A 21,811-nucleotide genomic window follows, 5' to 3' on the forward strand; every position below is an offset into this window, starting at 1 on the left:
TCCACTTTGCCAAAGTACAGCCCTCACACAACCAAAGGGTTATCGACAGACTACTAAATTACTACCCTGAGACAAGGCCGAGTATAGCCCACGAAGATCTTCCCCACCACAAGATCACGTCAGTGATTCATCCCAATCAAGTCGAGTATAGTGAACAATGCCTGGCACAAAGTGGCGTACCCTTTCGTAGGGACGGGGAGAGCGCCAGTGACTCAGCCCCCGTAATAGGGTCAGATGCAGAGAATCCCAGTGGAGAGAGGGGAGCCGGCCAGGCAGAGACAGCAAGGGTGGTTCTTCACTCCAGTGCCTTGCCGTTCACCTTCGCACCACTGGGCCAGACTGCATTCAATCGTAGGACCTACTGAAGAGATGAGTCTTCACTAAAGGCTTATTAGGTTGAGACCGAGTCTGCGTCTTTCACATGGATCGCCTGAACATTCCATAAAAATAGAATATCTCTCTCTCTTGCGCTCTCTCTCTTGCCTAGTTAAATAAAGGTTAAATAAAAACTCTCTGTCATCAACAGTGAAGAAGAAACTCCGGGATGCTGGCCTTCTAGGCAGAGTTCCAGTGTCTGTGTTCTTTTTCCCATCTAAATCTTTTATTTTTATTGGCCAGTCTGAGATATGGCTTTTTCTTTGCAACTCTGCCTAGAAGGCCAGCATCCTGGAGTCGCCTCTTTACTGTTGACGTTAAGACTGGTGTTTTGTGGGTATTATTTAATGAAGCTGCCAGTTGAGGACTTGTGAGGCGTCTGTTTCTCAAACTAGACACTCTAATGTATTTGTCCTCTTGCTCAGTTGTGCACCAGGGCCTCCCACTCCTCTTTCTATCCTGGTTAGAGCCAGTTTACGCTGTTCTGTGAAGGGAGTAGTACACAGCGTTGTACGAGATCTACAGTTTCTTGGCAATTTTTGGTATTGAATAGCCTTCATTTCTCAGAACACGAATAGACTGAAGAGTTTCAGAAGAAAGGTCTTTGTTTCTAACCATGCTCCAGATACTCGTCTAAAGAAGGCCAGTCTTGCTTCTTTAATCAGAGCAACAGTTATCAGCTGTGCTAACATGATTGAAAAAGGGTTTTCTAATGATCAATTTGCCTTTAAAAATGATGAACTTGGATTAGCTAACACAACGTGCCATTGGAACACAGGAGTGATGGTTGCTGATAATGGGCCTCTGTACGCCTATGTAGATATTCCATTAAAAATCAACCGTTTCCAGCTACAACAGTCATTTACAACATTAACAATGTCTACGCTGTATTTCTGATCTATTTGATGTTATTATAATGAACAAAAATGTGCTTTTCTTTCAAAAACAAGGACATTTCTAAGTGACCCCAAACTTTTGAACGGTAGTGTATATAGAATGTAAATACTATATGGAATGGTAAATTGAATATGCAGATCTGAGTTTGACACAGAGGCTGGTTCCGCATGTTAAGTAGATCCAACAGTGAAGTGGGTGGGACTGGGGTTGAATCCCAGTCACCAATCATATGGTGCCTGTGTGTTGTCTTGGCCAATAGTCAGTTGTGTTTTCTAAGCCAGTGGGCTGGTTGCATTTCCACAATTAAAAGCACAAAAGGAGAATTCTTTCACTAAGGGTGCTCTCACACTCACACCCAACAAATCAGAGCTGCCCCTCCTCACACACACACACAAACACAAACACACACATACACACACAGACACACTGTTCTTACTCTGTACTGTATGGAACCATAGCCCCTCGTTCTCTTTCTCCCCCTCTCCCCCTCCCATCCCTGAGCAGAACTGTTCCCCCTCTCGCTTCCATTCTTCTCCCTTCCTCACCTCTCTCTCACTCTCTGCCCCCACCTCTGAGCTGAACTGTTCCTTCTATTTCCCTCCCTCCCTCTCCCTCCTTCCCTCTCCCTCTCTCATATCCCTCCCACCCCTCCCCCTCCCCTCTCTCTCTCTCGCTCTGTCTCTCTGCTCTATCTAGCCCTGAGTTCTGTAGCCCTGCCAGTCTCAGCATTGTTCCAGTGTCACATCTCTTCTGTTCTCCCCTCCCCTCTCTCTCTCTCTGTCTCTCTGCTCTATCTAGCCCTGAGTTCTGTAGCCCTGCCAGTCTCAGCATTGTTCCAGTGTCACATCTCTTCTGTTCTCCCCTCCCCTCTCTCTCTCTCTCTGTCTCTCTGCTCTATCTAGCCCTGAGTTCTGTAGCCCTGCCAGTCTCAGCATTGTTCCAGTGTCACATCTCTTCTGTTCTCCCCCTCCCCTCTCGCTCTCTCTGTCTCTCTGCTCTATCTAGCCCTGAGTTCTGTAGCCCTGCCAGTCTCAGCATTGTTCCAGTGTCACATCTCTTCTGTTCTCCCCCTCCCCTCTCTCTCTCTCTGTCTCTCTGCTCTATCTAGCCCTGAGTTCTGTAGCCCTGCCAGTCTCAGCATTGTTCCAGTGTCACATCTCTTCTGTTCTCCCCCTCCCCTCTCTCTCTCTCTCTGTCTCTCTGCTCTATCTAGCCCTGAGTTCTGTAGCCCTGCCAGTCTCAGCATTGTTCCAGTGTCACATCTCTTCTGTTCTCCCCCTCCCCTCTCGCTCTCTCTGTCTCTCTGCTCTATCTAGCCCTGAGTTCTGTAGCCCTGCCAGTCTCAGCATTGTTCCAGTGTCACATCTCTTCTGTTCTCCCCCTCCCCTCTCTCTCTCTCTGTCTCTCTGCTCTATCTAGCCCTGAGTTCTGTAGCCCTGCCAGTCTCAGCATTGTTCCAGTGCACTCATTCCATGTGTGTCACATCTCTTCTGTTCTCCCCCTCCTCTCTCTTTGCCACTCTCCCCCACTCCCTTGCAACTGCACACACTCCCCTCACCTCACCCCCTACATTCCCTCCTCCCTGGCTCCCTCGTTTCCTCTCCTCCGCTCTCTTATCTGAGAGAGAGATTGGCTGTGTTCTCTCTCTCTCTGTTCTCGCTCTCCAGACACATCACTCCAGGGCCAAATTAAAAGACTTGACACAAACCCAGTGAAGTGCTATTCCTGCTACTGCTACTGCCCCTAGTGCTACTGCTACTTCTACTGCTACTGCTACTTCTACTGCTACTGCTACTGCTACTTCTACTGCTACTGCCCCTACTTCTACTGCTACTGCTACTGCTGCCCCTACTTCTACTGCTTCTGCCCCTAGGGCTACTGCTACTTCCATTGCCACTGCTACTGCCCCTACTTCTACTGCTACTGCTACTTCTACTGCTACTGCCCCTACTTCTACTGCTACTTCTACTGCTACTGCTACTGCCCCTACTTCTACTTCTACTGCTACTGCTGCCCCTACTTCTACTGCTACTTCTACTGCTACTGCTGCCCCTACTTCTACTGCTACTTCTACTGCTACTGCTACTGCTGCCCCTACTTCTACTGCTACTTCTACTGCTACTGCCCCTACTTCTACTGCTACTTCTACTGCTACTGCTACTGCTGCCCCTACTTCTACTGCTACTTCTACTGCTACTGCCCCTACTTCTACTGCTACTGCCCCTAGTGCTACTGCCTATTCTACTTATACTGCTACTGCCCCTACTGCTACTGCTACTGCCCCTACTGCTACTGCTACTTCTACTGCTACTGCCCCTACTGCTACTGCTACTTCTACTGCTACTGCCCCTACTGATACTGCTACTTCTACTGCTACTGCTACTTCTACTGCTACTGCTACTTCTACTGCTACTGCCCCTAGTGCTACTGCCTCTTCTACTTATACTGCTACTGCTGCCCCTACTTCTACTGCTTCTGCCCCTAGGGCTACTGCTACTTCCATTGCCACTGCTACTGCCCCTTCTTCTACTGCTACTGCTACTTCTACTGCTACTGCTACTGCCCCTAGTGCTACTGCCTCTTCTACTTATACTGCTACTGCTGCCCCTACTTCTACTGCCTCTGCCCCTAGGGCTACTGCTACTTCCATTGCCACTGCTACTGCCCCTACTTCTACTGTTACTGCTACTTCTACTGCTACTGCCCCTAGTGCTACTGCTACTGCTACTTATACTGCTACTGCTACTGCCCCTACTGCTACTGCTACTTCTACTGCTACTGCTACTTCTACTGCTACTGCCCCTACTGCTACTGCTACTGCTACTGCTACTTCTACTGCTACTTCTACTGCTACTGCCCCTTCTTCTACTGCTACTGCTACTGCCCCTAGTGCTACTGCTACTTCTACTGCTACTGCTACTGCTACTGCTACTGCCCCTACTTCTACTGCTACTGCTGCCCCTACTTCTACTGCTTCTGCCCCTAGGGCTACTGCTACTTCCATTGCCACTGCTACTGCCCCTACTTCTACTTCTACTGCTACTTCTACTCCTACTGCTACTGCCCCTAGTGCTACTGCCTCTTCTACTTATACTGCTACTGCCCCTACTGCTACTGCTACTTCTACTGCTACTGCTACTGCCCCTACTGCTACTGCTACTTCTACTGCTACTGCTACTGCCCCTACTGCTACTTCTACTGCTACTGCCCCTACTGCTACTGCTACTGCTACTGCTACTGCTACTTCTACTGCTACTGCTACTTCTACTGCTACTGCCCCTAGTGCTACTGCCTCTTCTACTTATACTGCTACTGCTACTGCCCCTAGTGCTACTGCCTCTTCTACTTATACTGCTACTGCTGCCCCTACTTCTACTGCTACTGCTACTTCCATTGCCACTGCTACTGCCCCTACTTCTACTGCTACTGCTACTTCTACTGATACTGCTACTGCCCCTAGTGCTACTGCCTCTTCTACTTATACTGCTACTGCTACTGCCCCTAGTGCTACTGCCTCTTCTACTTATACTGCTACTGCTACTGCCCCTACTGCTACTGCTACTTCTACTGCCCCTACTGCTACTGCTACTTCTACTTCTACTGCCCCTACTGCTACTGCTACTGCTACTTCTACTGCCCCTACTGCTACTGCTACTTCTACTTCTACTGCCCCTACTGCTACTGCTACTTCTACTTCTACTGCCCCTACTGCTACTGCTACTTCTACTTCTACTGCCCCTACTGCTACTGCTACTTCTACTGCCCCTACTGCTACTGCTACTTCTACTTCTACTGCTCCTACTGCTACTTCTACTTCTACTGCCCCTACTGCTACTTCTACTGCTACTGCCCCTACTGCTACTGCTACTTCTACTGCCCCTACTGCTACTTCTACTGCCCCTACTGCTACTGCCCCTACTGCTACTGGTACTTCTACTGCTACTTCCCCTACTGCTACTGCTACTTCTACTGCCCCTACTGCTACTGCCCCTACTGCTACTGGTACTTCTACTGCTACTTCCCCTACTGCTACTGCTACTTCTACTGCCCCTACTGCGACTGCCCCTACTGCTACTGGTACTTCTACTGCTACTGCCCCTACTGCTACCTCTACTGCTACTGCTACTGCTACTGCTACTGCCCCTACTTCTACTGCTACTGCCCCTACTGCTACTGCTACTTCTACTGCCCCTACTGCTACTGCCCCTACTGCTACTGGTACTTCTACTGCCCCTACTGCTACTGGTACTTCTACTGCCCCAACTGCTACTGCCCCTACTGCTACTGCTACCTCTACTGCTACTGCTACTGCTACTGCCCCTACTTCTACTGCTACTGCCATTAGTGCTACTGCTACCTCTACTGCTACTGCCCCTAGTGCTACTGCTACTTCTACTGCTACTGCCCCTACTGCTACTGCTACTTCTACTTCCCCTACTGCTACTGCCCCTAGTGCTACTGCTACTTCTACTGCCCCTACTTCTACTGCTACTGCTCCTAGTGCTACTGCTACTTCTACTGCTACTGCCCCTACTGCTACTTCTACTGCTACTTCTACTGCTACTGCTACTGCCCCTACTTCTACTGCTACTGCTACTGCTCCTAGTGCTACTGCTACTTCTACTTCTACTGCTACTGCTACTGCCCCTAGTGCTACTGCTACTTCTACTGCCCCTACTGCTACTGCTACTTCTACTTCCCCTACTGCTACTGCCCCTAGTGCTACTGCTACTTCTACTGCCCCTACTTCTACTGCTCCTAGTGCTACTGCTACTTCTACTTCTACTGCTACTTCTACTTCTACTGCTACTGCTACTTCTACTGCTACGTCCCCTACTGCTACTGCTACTGCTACTGCCCCTACTGCTACTGCTACTTCTACTGCTACTGCTACCTTTACTGCTACTTCTACTTCTACTGCTACTGCTGCTGCCCCTACTGCTACTACTAGTGCTACTTCTACTGCTACTTCTACTTCTACTGCTACTGCTACTGTCCCTACTGCTACTACTACTTCTACTTCTACTGCTACTTCTACTTCTACTGCTACTGCAGCTACTGCTACTACTACTGCTACTACTACTGCTTCTTCTACTTCTACTGCCCCTACTGCTACTGCTGCTACTGCTGCTACCTCCCCTTCTGCTACTGCCCCTATTGCTACTGTTACTGCTGCTACTACTGCTGCTGCTGCTGCTGCTACTACCCCTACGGCTACTGCCCCTAATGCTACTCCTACTGCCCCCAATGCTAGTGCTACTGCTACCTCTACTGCTACTGCCCCTAGTGCTACTGCTACTTCTACTGCTACTGCCCCTACTGCTACTGCTACTTCTACTTCCCCTACTGCTACTGCCCCTACTGCTACTGGTACTTCTACTGCCCCTACTGCTACTGGTACTTCTTCTGCCCCTACTGCTACTTCTACTGCTACTGCCCCTACTGCTACTGCTACTTCTACTTCCCCTACTGCTACTGCCCCTAGTGCTACTGCTACTTCTACTGCCCCTACTTCTACTGCTACTGCTACTGCTCCTAGTGCTACTGCTACTTCTACTTCTACTGCTACTGCTACTGCCGCTACTGTTACTGCTACCTTTACTTCTACTGCTACTGCTACTGCCCCTACTGCTACTACTAGTGCTACTTCTACTGCTACTTCTACTTCTACTGCTACTGCTACTGTCCCTACTGCTACTTCTACTGCTACTTCTACTTCTACTACCGCTACTGCTACTACTACTGCTTCTTCTACTTCTACTGCCCCTACTGCTACTGCTGCTACTGCTGCTACCTCCCCTTCTGCTACTGCCCCTATTGCTACTGTTACTGCTGCTACTACTGCTGCTGCTGCTACTACCCCTACTGCTACTGCCTCTAATGCTACTGCTACTGCCCCCAATGCTAGTGCTACTGCTGCTGCTGCTACTGCGGCTGCTACTACCCCTACTGCTACTGCCTCTAATGCTACTGCTACTGCCCCCAATGCTACTGCTACTGCTGCTGCTGCTACTGCGGCTGCTACTACCCCTACTGTTACTGCCCCTAATGCTACTGCTACTGCTACTGCTGCTGCTGCTACTGCTGCTGCTACTGCCCCTAATGCTACTGCTGCTACTGCTACCTCCCCTAGGCTATGTTTTTGGTTTGATAGGTTTCTCAATTTATTTTAGGTTTTTGCATTTTTCATCAAACCATTTGTCTTTGTTGTTCATTTTCTTAAGTTGTCTGCTTGAAATGTTTTGATTTGATAGGGAAGCTGAGAGGTCAAATATACTGTTTAGTTTTTTTTTACAGCCACGTTTACACCTTCACTATTACAGTGAAACCTTTTGTCCAGGAAATTGTCCAGAAGGGATTGAATTTGTTGTTGCCTAATTGCTTTTTGGTAGATTTCCACACTATTTTCCTTCCATCTATAGCATTTCTTAATATTTTTCAGTTACTTTGGCTTTGATGCTTCATAATTGAGCATAGCTCTGTGATTTTGCTGTGATCTGATAGGAGTGTCAGTGGACTGACTGTGAACGATCTAAGAGACACTGGTTTGAGGTCAGTTATAAAGTCTACAGTACTAATGCAAAGAGATGAGCTATAGGTGTACCTACCATAGGAGTCCCCTCAAAGCCTACCATTGACTATGTACATACCCAGCGTCTGACAAAGCTGCAGGAGTCGTGACCCGTTTTTGTTGGTTATGTTGTCATAGTTGTGCCTAGGGGGCATATGGAGAAGGGAATAGTTGTTCTCCCCCTCTAGGATGAAGAAGCTGTCATCGTTAAAGTATGGGGATATAGGTAGCACTCACAAGGACATTTTTCTCTGATTAGAACATTTCCATATTCATTTCTAGCCAGATGTAAAATGTTCCTGTTTTGACTCATTTAATAGTGTGGGTTAGGTGCGCTCTCTCTCCCCCCCCCCCTCTCTCTCTCCCTGCAAGCCAGCACATCTCTCTCCCTTCATCTTGCTCCCTCTTGCCCCACCTTTCTGTGCCCTCAACCAACCCCCCTCACCACCTACCCTCCTCTCTCCCTGTCTTTGTATGGCGCCTTCCCCCCCGCTCTCTTTCTCTCTCTGGCAGCTGTTAAGAATTCTTTCCCTCTCCTGTTTCATTCTTTAATTATTTTCCTGTCTCACTCTTTCTCATCTCTCTTCTTTGGATCTGTTTTTTCCGCCATGGCAGAGACTGACACACTCCCCAAGGTTCCTGCATGCGACCCTGTCTGACTGTGGGTGTGTGGGTGGGTGGGTGGTTGGGTAATGAGATTAAACTGAGTGGGCTGTGTGTGTGTAGTATGGCTCAGATTATCTTGCTATGTGGCTGCTGCCTGAGGTTCAGTCAGCCTCTCTCGCTCTCGCTCTCGCTCTCTCTCTCTCTCTCTCTCTCTCTCTCGCTCTCACTCTCTCTCTCTCTCTCTCTCTCTCTCTCTCTCTCGCTTTCTCTCTCTCTCTCTCTCTCTCTCGCTCTCGCTCTCACTCTCTCTCTCTCTCGCTCTCTCGCTCTCTCGCTCTCTCTCTCTCTCTCTCTCTCTCTCTTCCTTCATCTTTCCATCTCTTTTCCCTCCCCTCCTCTCAGTCTCTGTTCAAACAGTCTTTCCCATAATGATTTTAATAAAAAATGTTACACTTTAGTCATTTTATCAGACTCTCTTATCCAGAGCGATTTACAGTAGTGAATGGATACTTTTTCTTGAGTGTCAGCCAGGTTTGTCTCCTGTGTTGTATCTGATGCTGAATATCTCTAACCCAAACACATTTCTTTGCTTTCCCTCCTGTGGCAACTGCGCTCCAGGGGAGGACAGCATGAGTCAAAGCACTTACCAGACCGCTGTGTATGTGTGTGTGTGTTTGTGTGTGTGTGTGTGTGTGTGTGTGTGTGTGTGTGTGATTGTTTCTATCGATGTGTGTGTTATAATCGATGTGTGAACATGTTTTTGAATGTGTTATTGTTTCTATCAATGTGTGTGTGTGTGTGTGTGTGTGTGTGTGTGTGTGTGTGTGTGCACGCACGTGTGTGTTTGTGTGTGTGTGTGTAAAGTTCTCTACAGACTATGTGTCTGTGCTTGTGTAGGTGATAACAGATATCCTATGTAAGCCTATTGTGTAATGCATTTCCTGCTTCCCAAACTTTCTCTCTCTCTCTAGTGTTGGAGGGGTTGAGGGCTTTAGGATTAATGAATGGGGGTTTGAATGGGAGGCATCTCAGATATCCCCTCTGGCTGTGCTCAACACACTGGGCACTGGAGAATCACTCAGTGAAGTGAACAGGACGGATGCTAGCATGCCAACTGCCACTACTGCGTCTAGCCAAACTGCTAAGTGTTTTTGCTAAAAATTTGAACTTTCTCTCTCCTCTCCAAAGCATTATACTCCATAACTTGTAGCATACGTTGACTCGTAGCTTGGTGCTAACTAGCATCTAGCATTACCTCAGAACGACAACCCACAGCATTGCCATAAACAAGCTAGGCTAACCGTTGGTAGTGCAGGACCACCCTTAGCGGCGTTGGCAGAAAGTGGGCATTTCTGGTTTTCAAGGATACAGTATATTCAAAGAAACTTCTGTTTCCCCCAGCAGTTCACAGACAGTTGAAACGTAAGGAATTAGTTTCAGCTAGTCCTGACACATCAACCAAGGAAAAGGAGCTGTTAAATATTAACTTGGGTGAGCGAAAGGGCAGAGGAGCTGAGGGACAGGAGAAGGGGGGGGGGGATAAACAGAAAAACAGAGAGGGAGAGAGAAAGAGAGAGAGAGAAACAGAAAAACAGAGAGGGAGAGAGAGAGAAACAGAAAAACAGAGAGAGGGAGAGAGAGAGAAACAGAAAAACAGAGAGGGAGAGAGAGAGAAACAGAAAAACAGAGAGGGAGAGAGAGAAACAGAAAAACAGAGAGATGGAGAGAGAGAGAAACAGAAAAACAGAGAGGGAGAGAGAGAGAAACAGAAAAACAGAGAGGGAGAGAGAGAGAAACAGAAAAACAGAGAGGGAGAGAGAGAGAAACAGAAAAACAGAGAGGGAGAGAGAGAAACAGAAAAACAGAGAGGGAGAGAGAGAAACAGAAAACAGAGAGGGAGAGAGAGAGAGAGAGAAACAGAAAAACAGAGGGAGAGAGAGAGAAACAGAAAAACAGAGAGAGGGAGAGAAAGAGAGAGAGAAACAGAGAGAGAGAGAGGGAGAGAGAGAAACAGAAAAACAGAGGGAGAGAGAGAGAAACAGAAAAACAGAGAGAGGGAGAGAGAGAGAGAGAGAAACAGAGAGAGAGAGAGGGAGAGAGAGAAACAGAAAAACAGAAAGGGAGAGAGAGAGAGAGAGAGAGAGAAACAGAAAAACAGAGAGGGAGTGAGAGAGAAACAGAAAAACAGAGAGAGGGAGAGAGAGAGAAACAGAAAAACAGAGAGGGAGAGAAAGAGAAACAGAAAAACAGAGAGAGGGAGAGAGAGAGAAACAGAAAAACAGAGAGGGAGAGAGAGAGAAACAGAAAACAGAGGGAGAGAGAGAGAAACAGAAAAACAGAGAGGGAGAGAGAGAGAAACAGAAAAACAGAGAGGGAGAGAGAGAGAAACAGAAAAACAGAGAGGGAGAGAGAGAGAAACAGAAAAACAGAGAGGGAGTGAGAGAGAAACAGAAAAACAGAGAGGGAGAGAGAGAGAGAGAGAAACAGAAAAACAGAGAGGGAGAGGGAGAGAGAGAGAAACAGAAAAACAGAGAGGGACAGAGAGAGAAACAGAAAAACAGAGAGGGAGAGAGAGAGAGAGAGAGAAACAGAAAAACAGAGAGGGAGAGAGAGAAACAGAAAAACAGAGAGGGAGAGAGAGAGAAACAGAAAAACAGAGAGGGAGTGAGAGAGAAACAGAAAAACAGAGAGGGAGTGAGAGAGAAACAGAAAAACAGAGAGAGGGAGAGAGAGAAACAGAAAACAGAGAGGGAGAGAGAGAGAGAAACAGAAAAACAGAGAGGGAGAGAGAGAAACAGAAAAACAGAGAGGGAGAGAGAGAGAAACAGAAAAACAGAGAGGGAGAGAGAGAAACAGAAAAACAGAGAGGGAGAGAGAGAGAAACAGAAAAACAGAGAGGGAGTGAGAGAGAAACAGAAAAACAGAGAGAGGGAGAGAGAGAAACAGAAAACAGAGAGGGAGAGAGAGAGAAACAGAAAAACAGAGAGGGAGAGAGAGAGAGAGAGAGAAACAGAAAAACAGAGAGGGAGAGAGAGAGAAACAGAAAACAGAGAGGGAGAGAGAGAGAAACAGAAAAACAGAGAGGGAGAGAGAGAGAAACAGAAAACAGAGAGGGAGAGAGAGAGAGAGAGAGAAACAGAAAACAGAGAGGGAGAGAGAGAGAAACAGAAAAACAGAGAGGGAGAGAGAGAGAAACAGAAAAACAGAGAGGGAGAGAGAGAGAGAGAGAGAAACAGAAAAACAGAGAGGGAGAGAGAGAGAAACAGAAAAACAGAGAGGGAGAGAGAGAGAGAGAGAGAAACAGAAAAACAGAGAGGGAGAGAGAGAGAAACAGAAAAACAGAGAGGGAGAGAGAGAGAAACAGAAAAACAGAGAGAGGGAGAGAGAGAGAGAGAAACAGAGAGAGAGAGAGAGAGAAACAGAGAGAGAGAGAGAAACAGAGAGAGGGAGAGAGAGAGAAACAGAAAAACAGAGAGGGAGAGAGAGAGAAACAGAAAAACAGAGAGGGAGAGAGAGAGAGAGAGAGAGAAACAGAAAAACAGAGAGGGAGTGAGAGAGAAACAGAAAAACAGAGAGGGAGAGAGAGAGAAACAGAAAAACAGAGAGGGAGAGAGAGAGAGAGAGAGAAACATAAAAACAGAGAGGGAGTGAGAGAGAAACAGAAAAACAGAGAGAGGGAGAGAGAGAAACAGAAAACAGAGAGGGAGAGAGAGAGAAACAGAAAAACAGAGAGGGAGAGAGAGAGAGAGAGAGAAACAGAAAAACAGAGAGGGAGAGAGAGAGAAACAGAAAAACAGAGAGGGAGAGAGAGAAACAGAAAACAGAGAGGGAGAGAGAGAGAGAGAGAGAGAGAAACAGAAAACAGAGAGGGAGAGAGAGAGAAACAGAAAAACAGAGAGGGGAGAGAGAGAAACAGAAAAACAGAGAGGGAGAGAGAGAGAGAAACAGAAAACAGAGAGGGAGAGAGAGAGAAACAGAAAAACAGAGAGGGAGAGAGAGAGAAACAGAAAAACAGAGAGGGAGAGAGAGAGAAACAGAAAAACAGAGAGAGGGAGAGAGAGAGAGAAACAGAGAGAGAGAGAGAGAGAAACAGAGAGAGAGAGAGAAACAGAAAACAGAGAGGGAGAGAGAGAGAAACAGAAAACAGAGAGGGAGAGAGAGAGAAACAGAAAAACAGAGAGGGAGAGAGAGAGAAACAGAAAAACAGAGAGGGAGAGAGAGAGAAACAGAAAAACAGAGAGGGAGAGAGAGAGAGAAACAGAAAAACAGAGAGAGGGAGAGAGAGAAACAGAAAACAGAGAGGGAGAGAGAGAGAAACAGAAAAACAGAGAGGGAGAGAGAGAGAGAGAGAGAGAAACAGAAAAACAGAGAGGGAGAGAGAGAGAAACAGAAAAACAGAGAGGGAGAGAGAGAGAAACAGAAAAACAGAGAGGGAGAGAGAGAGAAACAGAAAAACAGAGAGGGAGAGAGAGAGAGAGAGAGAAACAGAAAACAGAGAGGGAGAGAGAGAGAAACAGAAAAACAGAGAGGGAGAGAGAGAGAAACAGAAAAACAGAGAGGGAGAGAGAGAGAGAGAGAGAAACAGAAAAACAGAGAGGGAGAGAGAGAGAAACAGAAAAACAGAGAGGGAGAGAGAGAGAGAGAGAGAAACAGAAAACAGAGAGGGAGAGAGAGAGAAACAGAAAAACAGAGAGGGAGAGAGAGAACAGAAAACAGAGAGAGGGAGAGAGAGAGAGAGAAACAGAGAGAGAGAGAGAGAGAAACAGAGAGAGAGAGAGAGAGAGAGAGAAACAGAGAGAGGGAGAGAGAGAGAAACAGAAAAACAGAGAGGGAGAGAGAGAGAAACAGAAAAACAGAGAGGGGAGAGAGAGAGAGAGAAACAGAAAACAGAGAGGGAGTGAGAGAGAAACAGAAAAACAGAGAGGGAGAGAGAGAGAAACAGAAAAACAGAGAGGGAGAGAGAGAGAGAGAGAGAAACAGAAAAACAGAGAGGGAGTGAGAGAGAAACAGAAAAACAGAGAGAGGGAGAGAGAGAAACAGAAAACAGAGAGGGAGAGAGAGAGAAACAGAAAAACAGAGAGGGAGAGAGAGAGAGAGAGAGAAACAGAAAAACAGAGAGGGAGAGAGAGAGAAACAGAAAAACAGAGAGGGAGAGAGAGAGAAACAGAAAAACAGAGAGGGAGAGAGAGAGAGAGAGAGAGAGAGAAACAGAAAACAGAGAGGGAGAGAGAGAGAAACAGAAAAACAGAGAGGGAGAGAGAGAGAAACAGAAAAACAGAGAGGGAGAGAGAGAGAGAAACAGAAAAACAGAGAGGGAGAGAGAGAGAAACAGAAAAACAGAGAGGGAGAGAGAGAGAAACAGAAAAACAGAGAGGGAGAGAGAGAGAAACAGAAAAACAGAGAGAGGGAGAGAGAGAGAGAGAAACAGAGAGAGAGAGAGAGAGAAACAGAGAGAGAGAGAGAAACAGAAAAACAGAGAGGGAGAGAGAGAGAAACAGAAAAACAGAGAGGGAGAGAGAGAGAAACAGAAAAACAGAGAGGGAGAGAGAGAGAGAAACAGAAAAACAGAGAGGGAGAGAGAGAAACAGAAAAACAGAGAGGAGAGAGAGAGAGAAACAGAAAAACAGAGAGGGAGAGAGAGAGAAACAGAAAAAACAGAGAGGGAGAGAGAGAGAAACAGAAAAACAGAGAGGGAGAGAGAGAGAAACAGAAAAACAGAGAGAGGGAGAGAGAGAGAGAGAAACAGAGAGAGAGAGAGAGAGAAACAGAGAGAGAGAGAGAGAGAGAGAGAAACAGAGAGAGGGAGAGAGAGAGAGAGAGAGAAACAGAAAAACAGAGAGGGAGAGAGAGAGAAACAGAAAAACAGAGAGAGGGAGAGAGAGAGAGAGAAACAGAAAAACAGAGAGAGAGAGAGAATGAGAGAACATGTGACAGAGAAAGACGTCCGGGGCTCTAGAAGCAGCATTATCATTATAATTAAGAGCAGGGCCAGTGAAGGGACATGGGCCAGTGGAGGGACATGGGCCAGTGGATGGTCATGGGCCAGTGGATGGTCATGGGCCAGTGGAGGGACATGGGCCAGTGGAGGGACATGGGCCAGTGGAGGGTCATGGGCCAGTGGAGGGACATGGGCCAGTGGAGGGACATGGGCCAGTGGAGGGACATGGGCCAGTGGAGGGTCATGGGCCAGTGGAGGGACATGGGCCAGTGGAGGGACATGGGCCAGTGGAGGGTCATGGGCCAGTGGAGGGACATGGGCCAGTGGAGGGTCATGGGCCAGTGGAGGGTCATGGGCCAGTGGAGGGACATGGGCCAGTGGAGGGTCATGGGCCAGTGGAGGGTCATGGGCCAGTGGAGGGACATGGGCCAGTGGAGGGTCATGGGCCAGTGGAGGGACATTTGCCAGTGAAGGGTCGTGGGCCAGTGGAGGGACATGGGCCAGTGGAGGGTCATGGGCCAGTGGAGGGACATGGGCCAGTGGAGGGTCATGGGCCAGTGGAGGGACATGGGCCAGTGAAGGGACATGGGCCAGTGGAGGGTCATGGGCCAGTGAAGGGTCGTGGGGGCTGCATGGCAGAATGGGGACTTGGTGTGAGTGTAGGGGAGAGGAGGGGGTGGAGAGATACGGGTGGGGGGGGCACTGGTTTGAGTTGAAGGAGAGATGGACTGGATCAACTGAGACGGCCAGTAGGCTGTATTGATCCGTGCAGAGATTGGATGACTTAAACGATGGTGATGAACATGACGAAGAAGGCACTCCTTCCTAGCTGAGTCGTGGTAATGTGGTGGTTGACTTGACAAATAATAGGCATCTGATGAAGTCAGATGTGTGTGTCAGATCAATGATAGGTAGGTATGAGGTTGGGTCCCTGGAGAGAACAGATTCAGCTGGTCTCTGATGGGGAATACAGGTGGAGGAGGGACACTGATCCATTGTGTGTGAGGGGTGAGGGGGCTGTCTGAGATTTCCGGTGACTCTATTGGGAAACCACATATCAGGTGACAGTTTTTCTTTATTGCATGTTTTTTGCCAGATCTTTTCCCTACGGTGTCTGTCACGCCCTCCTCACACACACACACACACACACACACACACACACACACACACACACACACACACACACACACACACACACACACACGCACCTCAGCAAGCTGTATTGCGTCTCAATCTTCTCACAGGGCAGATAACTTTAGCCTGAAGGATTAGTCAGCAGTATGTGCAGGCCTGTAGCTGAGTCATCTTTTATTTCTACACTTGGTCAATGTACATCCTACAGTGCACAAGTTGACTATTTTTGTATTGATTTGAATGTTCCTTGTGCAGTTGAGTTATGTGGTGCTATGCCTCTCTAAGGCATGTTACGATTCAGGGTTGTTTTAGAAAAATAAATTGTTGAGCTTTTTGGAAGTTACCTGTGGTGCTGATGTTTAGGACGAGTGCAACTCTCTCTCTCTCACCTCCCTCCCCTGCCCCCCCCCCCCCCTCTCTCCCTCCCCTCTCTCACCTCCCTCTCTTTCCCTCTCTCTCTCTTTCCATCATCTCTCTCCTTCTCTCTTTCTTTCTCTCCTGTTTGTTCCAGTCTTGCCACACAGTGCGCTCCAAATAGAGAATGTTATAATTATCACAGAAGGACAGGGAGAACAATCAGAGAGTATTTTATCAGAACAGGTTTTTGGCAGTGCTTTCACCAAGGACGCGTCTGGCCTGCTTCGCTCTCTCGCTGTCTCTCTCTCTCTTTCTCCCTCTGTGTGTGTGTGTGTGTAATGTTGATTCCTGTGGTGGAATGCGTTCTCTGCCTGCAGTGAGTTGCGGTTGTCTCTGTGTGTTTGTCTGTTATCACACGGTGTGTTTGTGTGTGTGTGTGTGTGTGTGTGTGTGTGTATGTTTCCCTGTCTCGGTCACCGCTCCCCCGGCTTTGTCAGCACGTCAGCCGTAAAAACAGGCAGAGGAAAGTCTCCAGCTCCAGGGATTGTCGCTACACAATGAGCCTGAGAATTCACTTCATCTTCCCACAAAAAGCCTGGCCACATCCCTCCCCGTTAGGTGTACATTATGGAGACAGATCTGTGCTGCTGCGATGTCAGCTGTGTTGTGGGCTGTTCTGACCAAAGTCTCAGGGAGAAGAAGAGGGAGTAGAGAGATATGGCTGATGTTTACCACAGACAAATACAGAGAATTAGCCTTTAATGAGACGCTAATGAGGAGCTATTTAGCTCTGGCAGTAAGTGGGCCTTCTCTGTAGATAATGTTTTTCTGGGGTGATGTTCTGTTCTGCTCTCCTTCGTGTGCTGTGCTCATATATGAATAGAGACAGACACTGGAATGTAGGCATATACATTCACACACACATGCACGCACGCACGCACGCACACACACACACACACACACACACACACACACTCCACCTCCTGTCTTCCTCCCCTCTCTTATTCTCTCTTTCCTTCCTTCTCTCTATACTCATCTTGCACACACACACACACACACACACACACACACACACACACACACACACACACACACACACACACACACACACTGCAGATTTGATGCTGAGCTTAACATAAAGGGAAGTGTGCTCTCTGAGGCATGTACCTGTCATTGAGGGTATTGTAAGGTTAGGTAGACAGGCGATATGTAGTATCAGGTCTAGGACAAACAGTAGGAAACACACACACACACACACACACACACACACACACACACACACACACACACACACACACACACACAAATACATGCACACTGGCTAAACCAGGTCAGCCAAACTCCTGTGTGAGTCAAGCCCAAACTCCACTGTTATGTCCAGTTTTGTCCACTGGTATTACAATCAGTACACTCACTCACCATAACCTGACCGTTGAGGCAAAAATAATTACCAGTGTAACAAGTTCAGTTTGAATACCATCTTCTGTTGCCTTAGGGCTCAACACAGACTCAACACAAAACACACATGCACACACTCTCTCTTAAGACACACGTATGCACGCACGCACGCACACACACACAACCCGACACACACACAAAATAAGACACACACGATAACATATTTAATCCAACGATGGGAAGCTGGAACAGGGATAGGGGAAGGAAAAAGTTGACCTGTGACCAGATTATCTGAGATAGCGAACGAGAAAATGGGAGACGTTTAGTGGGTTTGGGGATATAGAGTGATAGGGGTTGCATTTGTGTGGTGTGTGGATGTCTGTATGTGTGTTTGTGTGTTTGCTAGAGGGAGTCACAGCAGGGTGCATGTGTGTGTGTGCATATTTAGGAGAGATTTCCAACAGGTGTGTATGTTTGTGTGTTTGTGTGTGTGTGTGTGTGTGTGTGTGTGTGTGTGTGTGTGTGTGTGTGTGTGTGTGTATGTGTGTGTGCTTGTTTGATTGATTTATTTAATAGTTACCGTCAGATGCAGGACAGGTGTGGGTATGTAGCAGCATGAAGCTCAGATTCCACTGTGACTTAAAATTAGGGCCAAATTCGAGCTGGTTCGAGGGAAACCTGGGCTTCCGCAGCCCAGTTTCACAACTGGTGCAAGCTTGATTAGAATCGAGGCTGGTGACGCCGTTACTATGCAACCAGCAGCTGGTCACTGCTGGACGCTGACACAACGTTTAGCTAGCTCGTCTGGGCTTGTTTCTGGTAGCTAACACATGGACAAGCAGTACTGCAGTAGTCAGTCATGACACGAATTACCACCATAGCTGATCCTTGCACTACAAAATAAACTTTTATAAGAACAGTCAGCCCTTGATTGCTAGCTACCTGACGTTAGCTAGAAAATCATAGTTGAAACAAGCTATAGCTCGTAGAACGGTACTACCACAAACAGTCAAGCGGATCGTAGAACGGTTTTAACACAAACAGTCAAGTGGATCGTAGAACGGTATTACCACAAACAGTCAAGCGGATCGTAGAACGGTTTTAACACAAACAGTCAAGTGGATCGTAGAATGGTTTTAACACAAACAGTCAAGTGGATCGTAGAACGGTATTACCACAAACAGTCAAGTGGATCGTAGAACGGTTTTAACACAAACAGTCAAGCGGATCGTAGAACGGTTTTAACACAAACAGTCAAGCGGATCGTAGAACGGTTTTAACACAAACAGTCAAGTGTATCGTAGAACGGTATTACCACAAACAGTCAAGCGGATCGTAGAACGGTATTACCACAAACAGTCAAGTGGATCGTAGAACGGTTTTAACACAAACAGTCAAGCGGATCGTAGAACGGTTTTAACACAAACAGTCAAGCGGATCGTAGAACGGTTTTAACACAAACAGTCAAGTGGATCGTAGAATGGTTTTAACACAAACAGTCAAGCGGATCGTAAAACGGTTTTAACACAAACAGTCAAGTGGATCGTAGAACGGTTTTAACACAAACAGTCAAGCGGATCGTAGAACGTTTTAACACAAACAGTCAAGTGGATCGTAGAATGGTTTTAACACAAACAGTCAAGTGGATCGTAGAATGGTTTTAACATAAACAGTCAAGTGGATCGTAGAACGGTTTTAACACAAACAGTCAATGCGGATCGTAGAATGGTTTTAACACAAACAGTCAAGCGGATCGTAGAATGGTTTTAACACAACCAGTCAAGTGGATCGTAGAACGGTATTACCACAAACAGTCAAGTGGATCGTAGAACTGTTTTAACACAAACAGTCAAGCGGATCATAGAATGGTTTTAACACAAACAGTCAAGTGGATCGTAGAACGGTTTTAACACAAACAGTCAAGCGGATCGTAGAACGGTTTTAACACAAACAGTCAAGCGGATCGTAGAACGGTTTTAACACAAACAGTCAAGTGGATCGTAGAACGGTTTTAACACAAACAGTCAAGTGGATCGTAGAATGGTTTTAACACAAACAGTCAAGCGGATCGTAAAACGGTTTTAACACAAACAGTCAAGTGGATCGTAGAACGGTTTTAACACAAACAGTCAAGCGGATCGTAGAATGGTTTTAACACAAACAGTCAAGTGGATCGTAGAACGGTTTTAACACAAACAGTCAAGTGGATCGTAGAATGGTTTTAACACAAACAGTCAAGTGGATCGTAGAACGGTTTTAACACAAACAGTCAAGTGGATCGTAGAACGGTTTTAACACAAACAGTCAAGTGGATGGTAGAATGGTTTTAACACAAACAGTCAAGTGGATCGTAGAACGGTATTACCACAAACAGTCAAGTGGATCGTAGAACTGTTTTAACACAAACAGTCAAGCGGATCATAGAATGGTTTTAACACAAACAGTCAAGTGGATCGTAGAACGGTTTTAACACAAACAGTCAAGCGGATCGTAGAACGGTTTTAACACAAACAGTCAAGTGGATCGTAGAACGGTATTACCACAAACAGTCAAGCGGATCGTAGAACGGTTTTAACACAAACAGTCAAGTGGATCGTAGAACGGTTTTAACACAAACAGTCAAGCGGATCGTAAACGGTTTTAACACAAACAGTCAAGCGGATCGTAGAACGGTTTTAACACAAACAGTCAAGTGGATCGTAGAATGGTTTTAACACAAACAGTCAAGTGGATCGTAGAACGGTTTTAACACAAACAGTCAAGTGGATCGTAGAACGGTTTTAACACAAACAGTCAAGCGGATCGTAGAACGGTTTTAACACAAACAGTCAAGTGGATCGTAGAATGGTTTTAACACAAACAGTCAAGTGGACCGTAGAATGGTTTTACCACAAACAGTCAAGTGGATCGTAGAACGGTTTTAACACAAACAGTCAAGTGGATCGTAGAATGGTTTTAACACAAACAGTCAAGTGGATCGTAGAACGGTTTTAACACAAACAGTCAAGTGGATCGTAGAATGGTTTTAACACAAACAGTCAAGCGGATCGTAAAACGGTTTTAACACAAACAGTCAAGCGGATCGTAGAACGGTTTAACACAAACAGTCAAGTGGATCGTAGAATGGTTTTAACACAAACAGTCAAGTGGATGGTAGAATGGTTTTAACACAAACAGTCAAGTGGATCGTAGAACGGTTTTAACACAAACAGTCAAGTGGATCGTAGAATGGTTTTAACACAAACAGTCAAGTGGATCGTAGAACGGTTTTAACACAAACAGTCAAGTGGATCGTAGAATGGTTTTAACACAAACAGTCAAGCGGATCGTAAAACGGTTTTAACACAAACAGTCAAGCGGATCGTAGAACGGTTTAACACAAACAGTCAAGTGGATCGTAGAATGGTTTTAACACAAACAGTCAAGTGGATGGTAGAATGGTTTTAACACAAACAGTCAAGTGGATCGTAGAACGGTTTTAACACAAACAGTCAATGCGGATCGTAGAATGGTTTTAACACAAACAGTCAAGCGGATCGTAGAACGGTTTTAACACAAACAGTCAAGTGGATCGTAGAACGGTTTTAACACAAACAGTCAAGTGGATCGTAGAATGGTTTTAACACAAACAGTCAAGCGGATCGTAAAACGGTTTTAACACAAACAGTCAAGTGGATCGTAGAACGGTTTTAACACAAACAGTCAAGCGGATCGTAGAATGGTTTTAACACAAACAGTCAAGTGGATCGTAGAACGGTTTTAACACAAACAGTCAAGTGGATCGTAGAATGGTTTTAACACAAACAGTCAAGTGGATCGTAGAACGGTTTTAACACAAACAGTCAAGTGGATCGTAGAACGGTTTTAACACAAACAGTCAAGTGGATCGTAGAATGGTTTTAACACAAACAGTCAAGTGGATCGTAGAACGGTATTACCACAAACAGTCAAGTGGATCGTAGAACTGTTTTAACACAAACAGTCAAGCGGATCATAGAATGGTTTTAACACAAACAGTCAAGTGGATCGTAGAACGGTTTTAACACAAACAGTCAAGCGGATCGTAGAACGGTTTTAACACAAACAGTCAAGTGGATCGTAGAACGGTATTACCACAAACAGTCAAGCGGATCGTAGAACGGTTTTAACACAAACAGTCAAGTGGATCGTAGAACGGTTTTAACACAAACAGTCAAGCGGATCGTAAAACGGTTTTAACACAAACAGTCAAGCGGATCGTAGAACGGTTTTAACACAAACAGTCAAGTGGATCGTAGAATGGTTTTAACACAAACAGTCAAGTGGATCGTAGAACGGTTTTAACACAAACAGTCAAGTGGATCGTAGAACGGTTTTAACACAAACAGTCAAGCGGATCGTAGAACGGTTTTAACACAAACAGTCAAGTGGATCGTAGAATGGTTTTAACACAAACAGTCAAGTGGACCGTAGAATGGTTTTACCACAAACAGTCAAGTGGATCGTAGAACGGTTTTAACACAAACAGTCAAGTGGATCGTAGAATGGTTTTAACA

General features: G+C 46.4%; 1 pseudogene; it reads right to left on the minus strand.

Annotated features, from left to right (window-relative positions):
- Positions 1-295: 295 nt before the first annotated feature.
- On the minus strand, positions 296-4,753 carry LOC135575067 (uncharacterized; annotated as a pseudogene).
- Positions 4,754-21,811: the final 17,058 nt, after the last annotated feature.

Source organism: Oncorhynchus nerka, linkage group LG14 (assembly GCF_034236695.1).
Source record: "Oncorhynchus nerka isolate Pitt River linkage group LG14, Oner_Uvic_2.0, whole genome shotgun sequence".
Lineage (NCBI taxonomy): Eukaryota > Metazoa > Chordata > Actinopteri > Salmoniformes > Salmonidae > Oncorhynchus > Oncorhynchus nerka.